Genomic DNA, 17,972 nt, shown 5'->3' on the forward strand with positions numbered 1-17,972 from the left:
GCTATTTTTTACAGTTATTATTTCATTTAAAAAAAATATCTAAGAAACTAGGAAGCAACATGAATTCGAACTTTGTACAGATGGTTGCTAGTTCTCATTTGAAAACATTAACTGAGCACGATCTCTAAAAATTGCTAACTTCTCATCGATTATGCTATTTTTACAGTTATTTTTTTATTTAAAGAAATAATTTAAGAAACTAGAAACCAAACTGAATTCGAACTTTGTACAGATGGTTGCTCGTTATCATTTGAAAACATTAACTCAGCCAGATCTCTAACAATTGCTAACTGCTCATCGATTGTGCTATTTTTTACAGTTATTATTTCACTAAAAATATATATCTAAGAAACCAGAAACCAAAATGAATTCGAACTTTGTACAGGTGGTTGCTAGTTCTCATTTGAAAACATTAACTGAGCACGATCTCTAAAAATTGCTAACTTCTCATCGATTATGCTATTTTTACAGTTATTTTTTCATTTAAAGAAATAATTTAAGAAACTAGAAACCAAACTGAATTCGAACTTTGTACAGATGGTTGCTCGTTATCATTTGAAAACATTAACTGAGCACGATCTCTAAAAATTGCTAACTTCTCATCGATTATGCTATTTTTACAGTTATTTTTTCATTTAAAGAAATAATTTAAGAAACTAGAAACCAAACTGAATTCGAACTTTGTACAGATGGTTGCTCGTTATCATTTGAAAACATTAACTGAGCACGATCTATAAAAATTGCTAACTTCTCATCGATTATGCTATTTTTACAGTTATTATTTCATTTAAGAAAATATATCTAAGAAACCAGAAACCAAAACGAATTCGAACTTTGTACAGGTGGTTGCTCGTTATCATTTGAAAACATTAACTCAGCCAGATCTCTAAAAATTGCTAACTTCTCATCGATTATGCTATTTTTACAGTTATTTTTTCATTTAAAGAAATAATTTAAGAAACTAGAAACCAAACTGAATTCGAACTTTGTACAGATGGTTGCTCGTTATCATTTGAAAACATTAACTGAGCCAGATCTCTCAAAATATGATAACTTCTCATCGATTCTGCTATTTTTTACAGTTATTATTTCATTTAAAAAAAATATCTAAGAAACTAGAAAGCAACATGAATTCGAACTTTGTACAGATGGTTGCTAGTTCTCATTTGAAAACATTAACTGAGCACGATCTCTAAAAATTGCTAACTTCTCATCGATTGTGCTATTTTTTACAGTTATTATTTCATTAAAAAAAAATATCTAAGAAACTAGAAAGCAAAATGAATTCGAACTTTGTACAGATGGTTGCTAGTTCTCATTTGAAAACATTAACTGAGCACGATCTCTAAAAATTGCTAACTTCTCATCGATTATGCTTTTTTACAGTTATTTTTTCATTTAAAGAAAATATTTAAGAAACTAGAAACCAAACTGAATTCGAACTTTGTACAGATGGTTGCTCGTTATCATTTGAAAACATTAACTCAGCCAGATCTCTAAAAATTGCTAACTTCTCATCGATTGTGCTATTTTTTACAGTTATTATTTCATTAAAAAAATATATCTAAGAAACTAGAAAGCAAAATGAATTCGAACTTTGTACAGATGGTTGCTCGTTATCATTTGAAAACATTAACTCAGCCAGATCTCTAAAAATTGCTAACTTCTCATCGATTATGCTATTTTTTACAGTTATTATTTCATTTAAAAAAAATATCTAAGAAACTAGAAAGCAACATGAATTCGAACTTTGTACAGATGGTTGCTAGTTCTCATTTGAAAACATTAACTCAGCCAGATCTCTAAAAATTGCTAACTTCTCATCGATTGTGCTATTTTTTACAGTTATTATTTCATTAAAAAAATATATCTAAGAAACTAGAAAGCAAAATGAATTCGAACTTTGTACAGATGGTTGCTCGTTATCATTTGAAAACATTAACTCAGCCAGATCTCTAAAAATTGCTAACTTCTCATCGATTGTGCTATTTTTTACAGTTATTATTTCATTAAAAAAATATATCTAAGAAACTAGAAAGCAAAATGAATTCGAACTTTGTACAGATGGTTGCTAGTTCTCATTTGAAAACATTAACTGAGCACGATCTCTAAAAATTGCTAACTTCTCATCGATTATGCTATTTTTACAGTTATTTTTTCATTTAAAGAAATAATTTAAGAAACTAGAAACCAAACTGAATTCGAACTTTGTACAGATGGTTGCTCGTTATCATTTGAAAACATTAACTGAGCCAGATCTCTCAAAATATGATAACTTCTCATCGATTCTGCTATTTTTTACAGTTATTATTTCATTTAAAAAAAATATCTAAGAAACTAGGAAGCAACATGAATTCGAACTTTGTACAGATGGTTGCTAGTTCTCATTTGAAAACATTAACTGAGCACGATCTCTAAAAATTGCTAACTTCTCATCGATTATGCTATTTTTACAGTTATTTTTTTATTTAAAGAAATAATTTAAGAAACTAGAAACCAAACTGAATTCGAACTTTGTACAGATGGTTGCTCGTTATCATTTGAAAACATTAACTCAGCCAGATCTCTAACAATTGCTAACTGCTCATCGATTGTGCTATTTTTTACAGTTATTATTTCACTAAAAATATATATCTAAGAAACCAGAAACCAAAATGAATTCGAACTTTGTACAGGTGGTTGCTAGTTCTCATTTGAAAACATTAACTGAGCACGATCTCTAAAAATTGCTAACTTCTCATCGATTATGCTATTTTTACAGTTATTTTTTCATTTAAAGAAATAATTTAAGAAACTAGAAACCAAACTGAATTCGAACTTTGTACAGATGGTTGCTCGTTATCATTTGAAAACATTAACTGAGCACGATCTATAAAAATTGCTAACTTCTCATCGATTATGCTATTTTTACAGTTATTATTTCATTTAAGAAAATATATCTAAGAAACCAGAAACCAAAACGAATTCGAACTTTGTACAGATGGTTGCTCGTTATCATTTGAAAACATTAACTCAGCCAGATCTCTAAAAATTGCTAACTTCTCATCGATTGTGCTATTTTTTACAGTTATTATTTCATTAAAAAAAATATCTAAGAAACTAGAAAGCAAAATGAATTCGAACTTTGTACAGATGGTTGCTAGTTCTCATTTGAAAACATTAACTGAGCACGATCTCTAAAAATTGCTAACTTCTCATCGATTATGCTTTTTTACAGTTATTTTTTCATTTAAAGAAAATATTTAAGAAACTAGAAACCAAACTGAATTCGAACTTTGTACAGATGGTTGCTCGTTATCATTTGAAAACATTAACTCAGCCAGATCTCTAAAAATTGCTAACTTCTCATCGATTGTGCTATTTTTTACAGTTATTATTTCATTAAAAAAATATATCTAAGAAACTAGAAAGCAAAATGAATTCGAACTTTGTACAGATGGTTGCTAGTTCTCATTTGAAAACATTAACTGAGCACGATCTCTAAAAATTGCTAACTTCTCATCGATTATGCTATTTTTACAGTTATTTTTTCATTTAAAGAAATAATTTAAGAAACTAGAAACCAAACTGAATTCGAACTTTGTACAGATGGTTGCTCGTTATCATTTGAAAACATTAACTGAGCCAGATCTCTCAAAATATGATAACTTCTCATCGATTCTGCTATTTTTTACAGTTATTATTTCATTTAAAAAAAATATCTAAGAAACTAGGAAGCAACATGAATTCGAACTTTGTACAGATGGTTGCTAGTTCTCATTTGAAAACATTAACTGAGCACGATCTCTAAAAATTGCTAACTTCTCATCGATTATGCTATTTTTACAGTTATTTTTTTATTTAAAGAAATAATTTAAGAAACTAGAAACCAAACTGAATTCGAACTTTGTACAGATGGTTGCTCGTTATCATTTGAAAACATTAACTCAGCCAGATCTCTAACAATTGCTAACTGCTCATCGATTGTGCTATTTTTTACAGTTATTATTTCACTAAAAATATATATCTAAGAAACCAGAAACCAAAATGAATTCGAACTTTGTACAGGTGGTTGCTAGTTCTCATTTGAAAACATTAACTGAGCACGATCTCTAAAAATTGCTAACTTCTCATCGATTATGCTATTTTTACAGTTATTTTTTCATTTAAAGAAATAATTTAAGAAACTAGAAACCAAACTGAATTCGAACTTTGTACAGATGGTTGCTCGTTATCATTTGAAAACATTAACTGAGCACGATCTCTAAAAATTGCTAACTTCTCATCGATTATGCTATTTTTACAGTTATTTTTTCATTTAAAGAAATAATTTAAGAAACTAGAAACCAAACTGAATTCGAACTTTGTACAGATGGTTGCTCGTTATCATTTGAAAACATTAACTGAGCACGATCTATAAAAATTGCTAACTTCTCATCGATTATGCTATTTTTACAGTTATTATTTCATTTAAGAAAATATATCTAAGAAACCAGAAACCAAAACGAATTCGAACTTTGTACAGGTGGTTGCTCGTTATCATTTGAAAACATTAACTCAGCCAGATCTCTAAAAATTGCTAACTTCTCATCGATTATGCTATTTTTACAGTTATTTTTTCATTTAAAGAAATAATTTAAGAAACTAGAAACCAAACTGAATTCGAACTTTGTACAGATGGTTGCTCGTTATCATTTGAAAACATTAACTGAGCCAGATCTCTCAAAATATGATAACTTCTCATCGATTCTGCTATTTTTTACAGTTATTATTTCATTTAAAAAAAATATCTAAGAAACTAGAAAGCAACATGAATTCGAACTTTGTACAGATGGTTGCTAGTTCTCATTTGAAAACATTAACTGAGCACGATCTCTAAAAATTGCTAACTTCTCATCGATTGTGCTATTTTTTACAGTTATTATTTCATTAAAAAAAAATATCTAAGAAACTAGAAAGCAAAATGAATTCGAACTTTGTACAGATGGTTGCTAGTTCTCATTTGAAAACATTAACTGAGCACGATCTCTAAAAATTGCTAACTTCTCATCGATTATGCTTTTTTACAGTTATTTTTTCATTTAAAGAAAATATTTAAGAAACTAGAAACCAAACTGAATTCGAACTTTGTACAGATGGTTGCTCGTTATCATTTGAAAACATTAACTCAGCCAGATCTCTAAAAATTGCTAACTTCTCATCGATTGTGCTATTTTTTACAGTTATTATTTCATTAAAAAAATATATCTAAGAAACTAGAAAGCAAAATGAATTCGAACTTTGTACAGATGGTTGCTCGTTATCATTTGAAAACATTAACTCAGCCAGATCTCTAAAAATTGCTAACTTCTCATCGATTATGCTATTTTTTACAGTTATTATTTCATTTAAAAAAAATATCTAAGAAACTAGAAAGCAACATGAATTCGAACTTTGTACAGATGGTTGCTAGTTCTCATTTGAAAACATTAACTCAGCCAGATCTCTAAAAATTGCTAACTTCTCATCGATTGTGCTATTTTTTACAGTTATTATTTCATTAAAAAAATATATCTAAGAAACTAGAAAGCAAAATGAATTCGAACTTTGTACAGATGGTTGCTCGTTATCATTTGAAAACATTAACTCAGCCAGATCTCTAAAAATTGCTAACTTCTCATCGATTGTGCTATTTTTTACAGTTATTATTTCATTAAAAAAATATATCTAAGAAACTAGAAAGCAAAATGAATTCGAACTTTGTACAGATGGTTGCTAGTTCTCATTTGAAAACATTAACTGAGCACGATCTCTAAAAATTGCTAACTTCTCATCGATTATGCTATTTTTACAGTTATTTTTTCATTTAAAGAAATAATTTAAGAAACTAGAAACCAAACTGAATTCGAACTTTGTACAGATGGTTGCTCGTTATCATTTGAAAACATTAACTGAGCCAGATCTCTCAAAATATGATAACTTCTCATCGATTCTGCTATTTTTTACAGTTATTATTTCATTTAAAAAAAATATCTAAGAAACTAGGAAGCAACATGAATTCGAACTTTGTACAGATGGTTGCTAGTTCTCATTTGAAAACATTAACTGAGCACGATCTCTAAAAATTGCTAACTTCTCATCGATTATGCTATTTTTACAGTTATTTTTTTATTTAAAGAAATAATTTAAGAAACTAGAAACCAAACTGAATTCGAACTTTGTACAGATGGTTGCTCGTTATCATTTGAAAACATTAACTCAGCCAGATCTCTAACAATTGCTAACTGCTCATCGATTGTGCTATTTTTTACAGTTATTATTTCACTAAAAATATATATCTAAGAAACCAGAAACCAAAATGAATTCGAACTTTGTACAGGTGGTTGCTAGTTCTCATTTGAAAACATTAACTGAGCACGATCTCTAAAAATTGCTAACTTCTCATCGATTATGCTATTTTTACAGTTATTTTTTCATTTAAAGAAATAATTTAAGAAACTAGAAACCAAACTGAATTCGAACTTTGTACAGATGGTTGCTCGTTATCATTTGAAAACATTAACTGAGCACGATCTATAAAAATTGCTAACTTCTCATCGATTATGCTATTTTTACAGTTATTATTTCATTTAAGAAAATATATCTAAGAAACCAGAAACCAAAACGAATTCGAACTTTGTACAGATGGTTGCTCGTTATCATTTGAAAACATTAACTCAGCCAGATCTCTAAAAATTGCTAACTTCTCATCGATTGTGCTATTTTTTACAGTTATTATTTCATTAAAAAAAAATATCTAAGAAACTAGAAAGCAAAATGAATTCGAACTTTGTACAGATGGTTGCTAGTTCTCATTTGAAAACATTAACTGAGCACGATCTCTAAAAATTGCTAACTTCTCATCGATTATGCTTTTTTACAGTTATTTTTTCATTTAAAGAAAATATTTAAGAAACTAGAAACCAAACTGAATTCGAACTTTGTACAGATGGTTGCTCGTTATCATTTGAAAACATTAACTCAGCCAGATCTCTAAAAATTGCTAACTTCTCATCGATTGTGCTATTTTTTACAGTTATTATTTCATTAAAAAAATATATCTAAGAAACTAGAAAGCAAAATGAATTCGAACTTTGTACAGATGGTTGCTCGTTATCATTTGAAAACATTAACTCAGCCAGATCTCTAAAAATTGCTAACTTCTCATCGATTATGCTATTTTTTACAGTTATTATTTCATTTAAAAAAAATATCTAAGAAACTAGAAAGCAACATGAATTCGAACTTTGTACAGATGGTTGCTAGTTCTCATTTGAAAACATTAACTCAGCCAGATCTCTAAAAATTGCTAACTTCTCATCGATTGTGCTATTTTTTACAGTTATTATTTCATTAAAAAAATATATCTAAGAAACTAGAAAGCAAAATGAATTCGAACTTTGTACAGATGGTTGCTCGTTATCATTTGAAAACATTAACTCAGCCAGATCTCTAAAAATTGCTAACTTCTCATCGATTGTGCTATTTTTTACAGTTATTATTTCATTAAAAAAATATATCTAAGAAACTAGAAAGCAAAATGAATTCGAACTTTGTACAGATGGTTGCTAGTTCTCATTTGAAAACATTAACTGAGCACGATCTCTAAAAATTGCTAACTTCTCATCGATTATGCTATTTTTACAGTTATTTTTTCATTTAAAGAAATAATTTAAGAAACTAGAAACCAAACTGAATTCGAACTTTGTACAGATGGTTGCTCGTTATCATTTGAAAACATTAACTGAGCCAGATCTCTCAAAATATGATAACTTCTCATCGATTCTGCTATTTTTTACAGTTATTATTTCATTTAAAAAAAATATCTAAGAAACTAGGAAGCAACATGAATTCGAACTTTGTACAGATGGTTGCTAGTTCTCATTTGAAAACATTAACTGAGCACGATCTCTAAAAATTGCTAACTTCTCATCGATTATGCTATTTTTACAGTTATTTTTTTATTTAAAGAAATAATTTAAGAAACTAGAAACCAAACTGAATTCGAACTTTGTACAGATGGTTGCTCGTTATCATTTGAAAACATTAACTCAGCCAGATCTCTAACAATTGCTAACTTCTCATCGATTGTGCTATTTTTTACAGTTATTATTTCACTAAAAATATATATCTAAGAAACCAGAAACCAAAATGAATTCGAACTTTGTACAGATGGTTGCTCGTTATCATTTGAAAACATTAACTGAGCACGATCTCTAAAAATTGCTAACTTCTCATCGATTATGCTATTTTTACAGTTATTTTTTCATTTAAAGAAATAATTTAAGAAACTAGAAACCAAACTGAATTCGAACTTTGTACAGATGGTTGCTCGTTATCATTTGAAAACATTAACTGAGCACGATCTATAAAAATTGCTAACTTCTCATCGATTATGCTATTTTTACAGTTATTATTTCATTTAAGAAAATATATCTAAGAAACCAGAAACCAAAATGAATTCGAACTTTGTACAGGTGGTTGCTCGTTATCATTTGAAAACATTAACTCAGCCAGATCTCTAAAATTTGCTAACTTCTCATCGATTGTGCTATTTTTTACAGTTATTATTTCATTAAAAAAAAATATCTAAGAAACTAGAAAGCAACATGAATTCGAACTTTGTACAGATGGTTGCTAGTTCTCATTTGAAAATATTAACTGAGCACGATCTCTAAAAATTGCTAACTTCTCATCGATTATGCTATTTTTACAGTTATTTTTTCATTTAAAGAAATAATTTAAGAAACTAGAAACCAAACTGAATTCGAACTTTGTACAGATGGTTGCTCGTTATCATTTGAAAACATTAACTGAGCCAGATCTCTCAAAATATGATAACTTCTCATCGATTCTGCTATTTTTTACAGTTATTATTTCATTTAAAAAAAATATCTAAGAAACTAGAAACCAAACTGAATTCGAACTTTGTACAGATGGTTGCTCGTTATCATTTGAAAACATTAACTCAGCCAGATCTCTAAAAATTGCTAACTTCTCATCGATTGTGCTATTTTTTACAGTTATTATTTCATTAAAAAAAAATATCTAAGAAACTAGAAAGCAAAATGAATTCGAACTTTGTACAGATGGTTGCTAGTTCTCATTTGAAAACATTAACTGAGCACGATCTCTAAAAATTGCTAACTTCTCATCGATTATGCTATTTTTACAGTTATTATTTCATTTAAGAAAATATATCTAAGAAACCAGAAACCAAAACGAATTCGAACTTTGTACAGGTGGTTGCTCGTTATCATTTGAAAACATTAACTCAGCCAGATCTCTAAAAATTGCTAACTTCTCATCGATTATGCTATTTTTACAGTTATTTTTTCATTTAAAGAAAATATTTAAGAAACTAGAAACCAAACTGAATTCGAACTTTGTACAGATGGTTGCTCGTTATCATTTGAAAACATTAACTCAGCCAGATCTCTAAAAATTGCTAACTTCTCATCGATTGTGCTATTTTTTACAGTTATTATTTCATTAAAAAAATATATCTAAGAAACTAGAAAGCAAAATGAATTCGAACTTTGTACAGATGGTTGCTCGTTATCATTTGAAAACATTAACTCAGCCAGATCTCTAAAAATTGCTAACTTCTCATCGATTATGCTATTTTTTACAGTTATTATTTCATTTAAAAAAAATATCTAAGAAACTAGGAAGCAACATGAATTCGAACTTTGTACAGATGGTTGCTAGTTCTCATTTGAAAACATTAACTGAGCACGATCTCTAAAAATTGCTAACTTCTCATCGATTATGCTATTTTTACAGTTATTTTTTTATTTAAAGAAATAATTTAAGAAACTAGAAACCAAACTGAATTCGAACTTTGTACAGATGGTTGCTCGTTATCATTTGAAAACATTAACTCAGCCAGATCTCTAACAATTGCTAACTGCTCATCGATTGTGCTATTTTTTACAGTTATTATTTCACTAAAAATATATATCTAAGAAACCAGAAACCAAAATGAATTCGAACTTTGTACAGGTGGTTGCTAGTTCTCATTTGAAAACATTAACTGAGCACGATCTCTAAAAATTGCTAACTTCTCATCGATTATGCTATTTTTACAGTTATTTTTTCATTTAAAGAAATAATTTAAGAAACTAGAAACCAAACTGAATTCGAACTTTGTACAGATGGTTGCTCGTTATCATTTGAAAACATTAACTGAGCACGATCTATAAAAATTGCTAACTTCTCATCGATTATGCTATTTTTACAGTTATTATTTCATTTAAGAAAATATATCTAAGAAACCAGAAACCAAAACGAATTCGAACTTTGTACAGATGGTTGCTCGTTATCATTTGAAAACATTAACTCAGCCAGATCTCTAAAAATTGCTAACTTCTCATCGATTGTGCTATTTTTTACAGTTATTATTTCATTAAAAAAAAATATCTAAGAAACTAGAAAGCAAAATGAATTCGAACTTTGTACAGATGGTTGCTAGTTCTCATTTGAAAACATTAACTGAGCACGATCTCTAAAAATTGCTAACTTCTCATCGATTATGCTTTTTTACAGTTATTTTTTCATTTAAAGAAAATATTTAAGAAACTAGAAACCAAACTGAATTCGAACTTTGTACAGATGGTTGCTCGTTATCATTTGAAAACATTAACTCAGCCAGATCTCTAAAAATTGCTAACTTCTCATCGATTGTGCTATTTTTTACAGTTATTATTTCATTAAAAAAATATATCTAAGAAACTAGAAAGCAAAATGAATTCGAACTTTGTACAGATGGTTGCTCGTTATCATTTGAAAACATTAACTCAGCCAGATCTCTAAAAATTGCTAACTTCTCATCGATTATGCTATTTTTTACAGTTATTATTTCATTTAAAAAAAATATCTAAGAAACTAGAAAGCAACATGAATTCGAACTTTGTACAGATGGTTGCTAGTTCTCATTTGAAAACATTAACTCAGCCAGATCTCTAAAAATTGCTAACTTCTCATCGATTGTGCTATTTTTTACAGTTATTATTTCATTAAAAAAATATATCTAAGAAACTAGAAAGCAAAATGAATTCGAACTTTGTACAGATGGTTGCTCGTTATCATTTGAAAACATTAACTCAGCCAGATCTCTAAAAATTGCTAACTTCTCATCGATTGTGCTATTTTTTACAGTTATTATTTCATTAAAAAAATATATCTAAGAAACTAGAAAGCAAAATGAATTCGAACTTTGTACAGATGGTTGCTAGTTCTCATTTGAAAACATTAACTGAGCACGATCTCTAAAAATTGCTAACTTCTCATCGATTATGCTATTTTTACAGTTATTTTTTCATTTAAAGAAATAATTTAAGAAACTAGAAACCAAACTGAATTCGAACTTTGTACAGATGGTTGCTCGTTATCATTTGAAAACATTAACTCAGCCAGATCTCTAAAAATTGCTAACTTCTCATCGATTGTGCTATTTTTTACAGTTATTATTTCATTAAAAAAATATATCTAAGAAACTAGAAAGCAAAATGAATTCGAACTTTGTACAGATGGTTGCTCGTTATCATTTGAAAACATTAACTCAGCCAGATCTCTAAAAATTGCTAACTTCTCATCGATTATGCTATTTTTTACAGTTATTATTTCATTTAAAAAAAATATCTAAGAAACTAGAAAGCAACATGAATTCGAACTTTGTACAGATGGTTGCTAGTTCTCATTTGAAAACATTAACTCAGCCAGATCTCTAAAAATTGCTAACTTCTCATCGATTGTGCTATTTTTTACAGTTATTATTTCATTAAAAAAATATATCTAAGAAACCAGAAAGCAAAATGAATTCGAACTTTGTACAGATGGTTGCTCGTTATCATTTGAAAACATTAACTCAGCCAGATCTCTAAAAATTGCTAACTTCTCATCGATTGTGCTATTTTTTACAGTTATTATTTCATTAAAAAAATATATCTAAGAAACTAGAAAGCAAAATGAATTCGAACTTTGTACAGATGGTTGCTAGTTCTCATTTGAAAACATTAACTGAGCACGATCTCTAAAAATTGCTAACTTCTCATCGATTATGCTATTTTTACAGTTATTTTTTCATTTAAAGAAATAATTTAAGAAACTAGAAACCAAACTGAATTCGAACTTTGTACAGATGGTTGCTCGTTATCATTTGAAAACATTAACTGAGCCAGATCTCTCAAAATATGATAACTTCTCATCGATTCTGCTATTTTTTACAGTTATTATTTCATTTAAAAAAAATATCTAAGAAACTAGGAAGCAACATGAATTCGAACTTTGTACAGATGGTTGCTAGTTCTCATTTGAAAACATTAACTGAGCACGATCTCTAAAAATTGCTAACTTCTCATCGATTATGCTATTTTTACAGTTATTTTTTCATTTAAAGAAAATATTTAAGAAACTAGAAACCAAACTGAATTCGAACTTTGTACAGATGGTTGCTCGTTATCATTTGAAAACATTAACTGAGCCAGATCTCTCAAAATATGATAACTTCTCATCGATTCTGCTATTTTTTACAGTTATTATTTCATTTAAAAAAAATATCTAAGAAACTAGAAAGCAAAATGAATTCGAACTTTGTACAGATGGTTGCTAGTTCTCATTTGAAAACATTAACTGAGCACGATCTCTAAAAATTGCTAACTTCTCATCGATTATGCTATTTTTACAGTTATTTTTTCATTTAAAGAAAATATTTAAGAAACTAGAAACCAAACTGAATTCGAAATTTGTACAGATGGTTGCTCGTTATCATTTGAAAACATTAACTGAGCACGATCTCTAAAAATTGCTAACTTCTCATCGATTATGCTATTTTTACAGTTATTATTTCATTTAAAAAAAATATCTAAGAAACCAGAAACCAAAATGAATTCGAACTTTGTACAGATGGTTGCTCGTTATCATTTGAAAACATTAACTGAGCCAGATCTCTCAAAATATGATAACTTCTCATCGATTGTGCTATTTTTTACAGTTATTATTTCATTTAAAAAAAATATCTAAGAAACTAGGAAGCAACATGAATTCGAACTTTGTACAGATGGTTGCTAGTTCTCATTTGAAAACATTAACTGAGCACGATCTCTAAAAATTGCTAACTTCTCATCGATTATGCTATTTTTACAGTTATTTTTTCATTTAAAGAAAATATTTAAGAAACTAGAAACCAAACTGAATTCGAACTTTGTACAGATGGTTGCTCGTTATCATTTGAAAACATTAACTCTGCCAGATCTCTAAAAATTGCTAACTTCTCATCGATTGTGCTATTTTTTACAGTTATTATTTCATTAAAAAAATATATCTAAGAAACCAGAAAGCAAAATGAATTCGAACTTTGTACAGATGGTTGCTCGTTATCATTTGAAAACATTAACTCAGCCAGATCTCTAAAAATTGCTAACTTCTCATCGATTGTGCTATTTTTTACAGTTATTATTTCATTAAAAAAATATATCTAAGAAACTAGAAAGCAAAATGAATTCGAACTTTGTACAGATGGTTGCTAGTTCTCATTTGAAAACATTAACTGAGCACGATCTCTAAAAATTGCTAACTTCTCATCGATTATGCTATTTTTACAGTTATTTTTTCATTTAAAGAAATAATTTAAGAAACTAGAAACCAAACTGAATTCGAACTTTGTACAGATGGTTGCTCGTTATCATTTGAAAACATTAACTGAGCCAGATCTCTCAAAATATGATAACTTCTCATCGATTCTGCTATTTTTTACAGTTATTATTTCATTTAAAAAAAATATCTAAGAAACTAGGAAGCAACATGAATTCGAACTTTGTACAGATGGTTGCTAGTTCTCATTTGAAAACATTAACTGAGCACGATCTCTAAAAATTGCTAACTTCTCATCGATTATGCTATTTTTACAGTTATTTTTTCATTTAAAGAAAATATTTAAGAAACTAGAAACCAAACTGAATTCGAACTTTGTACAGATGGTTGCTCGTTATCATTTGAAAACATTAACTGAGCCAGATCTCTCAAAATATGATAACTTCTCATCGATTCTGCTATTTTTTACAGTTATTATTTCATTTAAAAAAAATATCTAAGAAACTAGAAAGCAAAATGAATTCGAACTTTGTACAGATGGTTGCTAGTTCTCATTTGAAAACATTAACTGAGCACGATCTCTAAAAATTGCTAACTTCTCATCGATTATGCTATTTTTACAGTTATTTTTTCATTTAAAGAAAATATTTAAGAAACTAGAAACCAAACTGAATTCGAAATTTGTACAGATGGTTGCTCGTTATCATTTGAAAACATTAACTGAGCACGATCTCTAAAAATTGCTAACTTCTCATCGATTATGCTATTTTTACAGTTATTATTTCATTTAAAAAAAATATCTAAGAAACCAGAAACCAAAATGAATTCGAACTTTGTACAGATGGTTGCTCGTTATCATTTGAAAACATTAACTGAGCCAGATCTCTCAAAATATGATAACTTCTCATCGATTGTGCTATTTTTTACAGTTATTATTTCATTTAAAAAAAATATCTAAGAAACTAGGAAGCAACATGAATTCGAACTTTGTACAGATGGTTGCTAGTTCTCATTTGAAAACATTAACTGAGCACGATCTCTAAAAATTGCTAACTTCTCATCGATTATGCTATTTTTACAGTTATTTTTTCATTTAAAGAAATAATTTAAGAAACTAGAAACCAAACTGAATTCGAACTTTGTACAGATGGTTGCTCGTTATCATTTGAAAACATTAACTGAGCACGATCTATAAAAATTGCTAACTTCTCATCGATTATGCTATTTTTACAGTTATTATTTCATTTAAGAAAATATATCTAAGAAACCAGAAACCAAAATGAATTCGAACTTTGTACAGGTGGTTGCTCGTTATCATTTGAAAACATTAACTCAGCCAGATCTCTAAAAATTGCTAACTTCTCATCGATTGTGCTATTTTTTACAGTTATTATTTCATTAAAAAAAAATATCTAAGAAACTAGGAAGCAACATGAATTCGAACTTTGTACAGATGGTTGCTAGTTCTCATTTGAAAACATTAACTGAGCACGATCTCTAAAAATTGCTAACTTCTCATCGATTATGCTATTTTTACAGTTATTTTTTCATTTAAAGAAATAATTTAAGAAACTAGAAACCAAACTGAATTCGAACTTTGTACAGATGGTTGCTCGTTATCATTTGAAAACATTAACTCAGCCAGATCTCTAACAATTGCTAACTTCTCATCGATTGTGCTATTTTTTACAGTTATTATTTCACTAAAAATATATATCTAAGAAACCAGAAACCAAAATGAATTCGAACTTTGTACAGATGGTTGCTCGTTATCATTTGAAAACATTAACTCAGCCAGATCTCTAAAAATTGCTAACTTCTCATCGATTCTGCTATTTTTTACAGTTATTATTTCATTTAAAAAAAATATCTAAGAAACTAGAAAGCAAAATGAATTCGAACTTTGTACAGATGGTTGCTAGTTCTCATTAGAAAACATTAACTGAGCACGATCTCTAAAAATTGCTAACTTCTCATCGATTATGCTTTTTTTACAGTTATTTTTTCATTTAAAGAAAATATTTAAGAAACTAGAAACCAAACTGAATTCGAACTTTGTACAGATGGTTGCTCGTTATCATTTGAAAACATTAACTCAGCCAGATCTCTAAAAATTGCTAACTTCTCATCGATTATGCTATTTTTACAGTTATTTTTTCATTTAAAGAAATAATTTAAGAAACTAGAAACCAAACTGAATTCGAACTTTGTACAGATGGTTGCTCGTTATCATTTGAAAACATTAACTCAGCCAGATCTCTAAAAATTGCTAACTTCTCATCGATTGTGCTATTTTTTACAGTTATTATTTCATTAAAAAAATATATCTAAGAAACTAGAAAGCAAAATGAATTCGAACTTTGTACAGATGGTTGCTAGTTCTCATTTGAAAACATTAACTGAGCACGATCTCTAAAAATTGCTAACTTCTCATCGATTATGCTATTTTTACAGTTATTTTTTCATTTAAAGAAATAATTTAAGAAACTAGAAACCAAACTGAATTCGAACTTTGTACAGATGGTTGCTCGTTATCATTTGAAAACATTAACTGAGCCAGATCTCTCAAAATATGATAACTTCTCATCGATTCTGCTATTTTTTACAGTTATTATTTCATTTAAAAAAAATATCTAAGAAACTAGGAAGCAACATGAATTCGAACTTTGTACAGATGGTTGCTAGTTCTCATTTGAAAACATTAACTGAGCACGATCTCTAAAAATTGCTAACTTCTCATCGATTATGCTATTTTTACAGTTATTTTTTCATTTAAAGAAATAATTTAAGAAACTAGAAACCAAACTGAATTCGAACTTTGTACAGATGGTTGCTCGTTATCATTTGAAAACATTAACTGAGCACGATCTATAAAAATTGCTAACTTCTCATCGATTATGCTATTTTTACAGTTATTATTTCATTTAAGAAAATATATCTAAGAAACCAGAAACCAAAATGAATTCGAACTTTGTACAGGTGGTTGCTCGTTATCATTTGAAAACATTAACTCAGCCAGATCTCTAAAAATTGCTAACTTCTCATCGATTGTGCTATTTTTTACAGTTATTATTTCATTAAAAAAAAATATCTAAGAAACTAGGAAGCAACATGAATTCGAACTTTGTACAGATGGTTGCTAGTTCTCATTTGAAAACATTAACTGAGCACGATCTCTAAAAATTGCTAACTTCTCATCGATTATGCTATTTTTACAGTTATTTTTTCATTTAAAGAAATAATTTAAGAAACTAGAAACCAAACTGAATTCGAACTTTGTACAGATGATTGCTCGTTATCATTTGAAAACATTAACTCAGCCAGATCTCTAACAATTGCTAACTTCTCATCGATTGTGCTATTTTTTACAGTTATTATTTCACTAAAAATATATATCTAAGAAACCAGAAACCAAAATGAATTCGAACTTTGTACAGATGGTTGCTAGTTCTCATTTGAAAACATTAACTGAGCACGATCTCTAAAAATTGCTAACTTCTCATCGATTATGCTATTTTTACAGTTATTTTTTCATTTAAAGAAAATATTTAAGAAACTAGAAACCAAACTGAATTCGAACTTTGTACAGATGGTTGCTCGTTATCATTTGAAAACATTAACTCAGCCAGATCTCTAAAAATTGCTAACTTCTCATCGATTCTGCTATTTTTTACAGTTATTATTTCATTTAAAAAAAATATCTAAGAAACTAGAAAGCAAAATGAATTCGAACTTTGTACAGATGGTTGCTAGTTCTCATTTGAAAACATTAACTGAGCACGATCTCTAAAAATTGCTAACTTCTCATCGATTATGCTATTTTTACAGTTATTTTTTCATTTAAAGAAATAATTTAAGAAACTAGAAACCAAACTGAATTCGAACTTTGTACAGATGGTTGCTCGTTATCATTTGAAAACATTAACTCAGCCAGATCTCTAACAATTGCTAACTTCTCATCGATTGTGCTATTTTTTACAGTTATTATTTCACTAAAAATATATATCTAAGAAACCAGAAACCAAAATGAATTCGAACTTTGTACAGGTGGTTGCTCGTTATCATTTGAAAACATTAACTGAGCACGATCTCTAAAAATTGCTAACTTCTCATCGATTATGCTATTTTTACAGTTATTTTTTCATTTAAAGAAATAATTTAAGAAACTAGAAACCAAACTGAATTCGAACTTTGTACAGATGGTTGCTCGTTATCATTTGAAAACATTAACTCAGCCAGATCTCTAACAATTGCTAACTTCTCATCGATTGTGCTATTTTTTACAGTTATTATTTCACTAAAAATATATATCTAAGAAACCAGAAACCAAAATGAATTCGAACTTTGTACAGGTGGTTGCTCGTTATCATTTGAAAACATTA

The sequence above is a fragment of the Vanessa tameamea genome, chromosome W (assembly GCF_037043105.1).
Source record: "Vanessa tameamea isolate UH-Manoa-2023 chromosome W, ilVanTame1 primary haplotype, whole genome shotgun sequence".
Lineage (NCBI taxonomy): Eukaryota > Metazoa > Arthropoda > Insecta > Lepidoptera > Nymphalidae > Vanessa > Vanessa tameamea.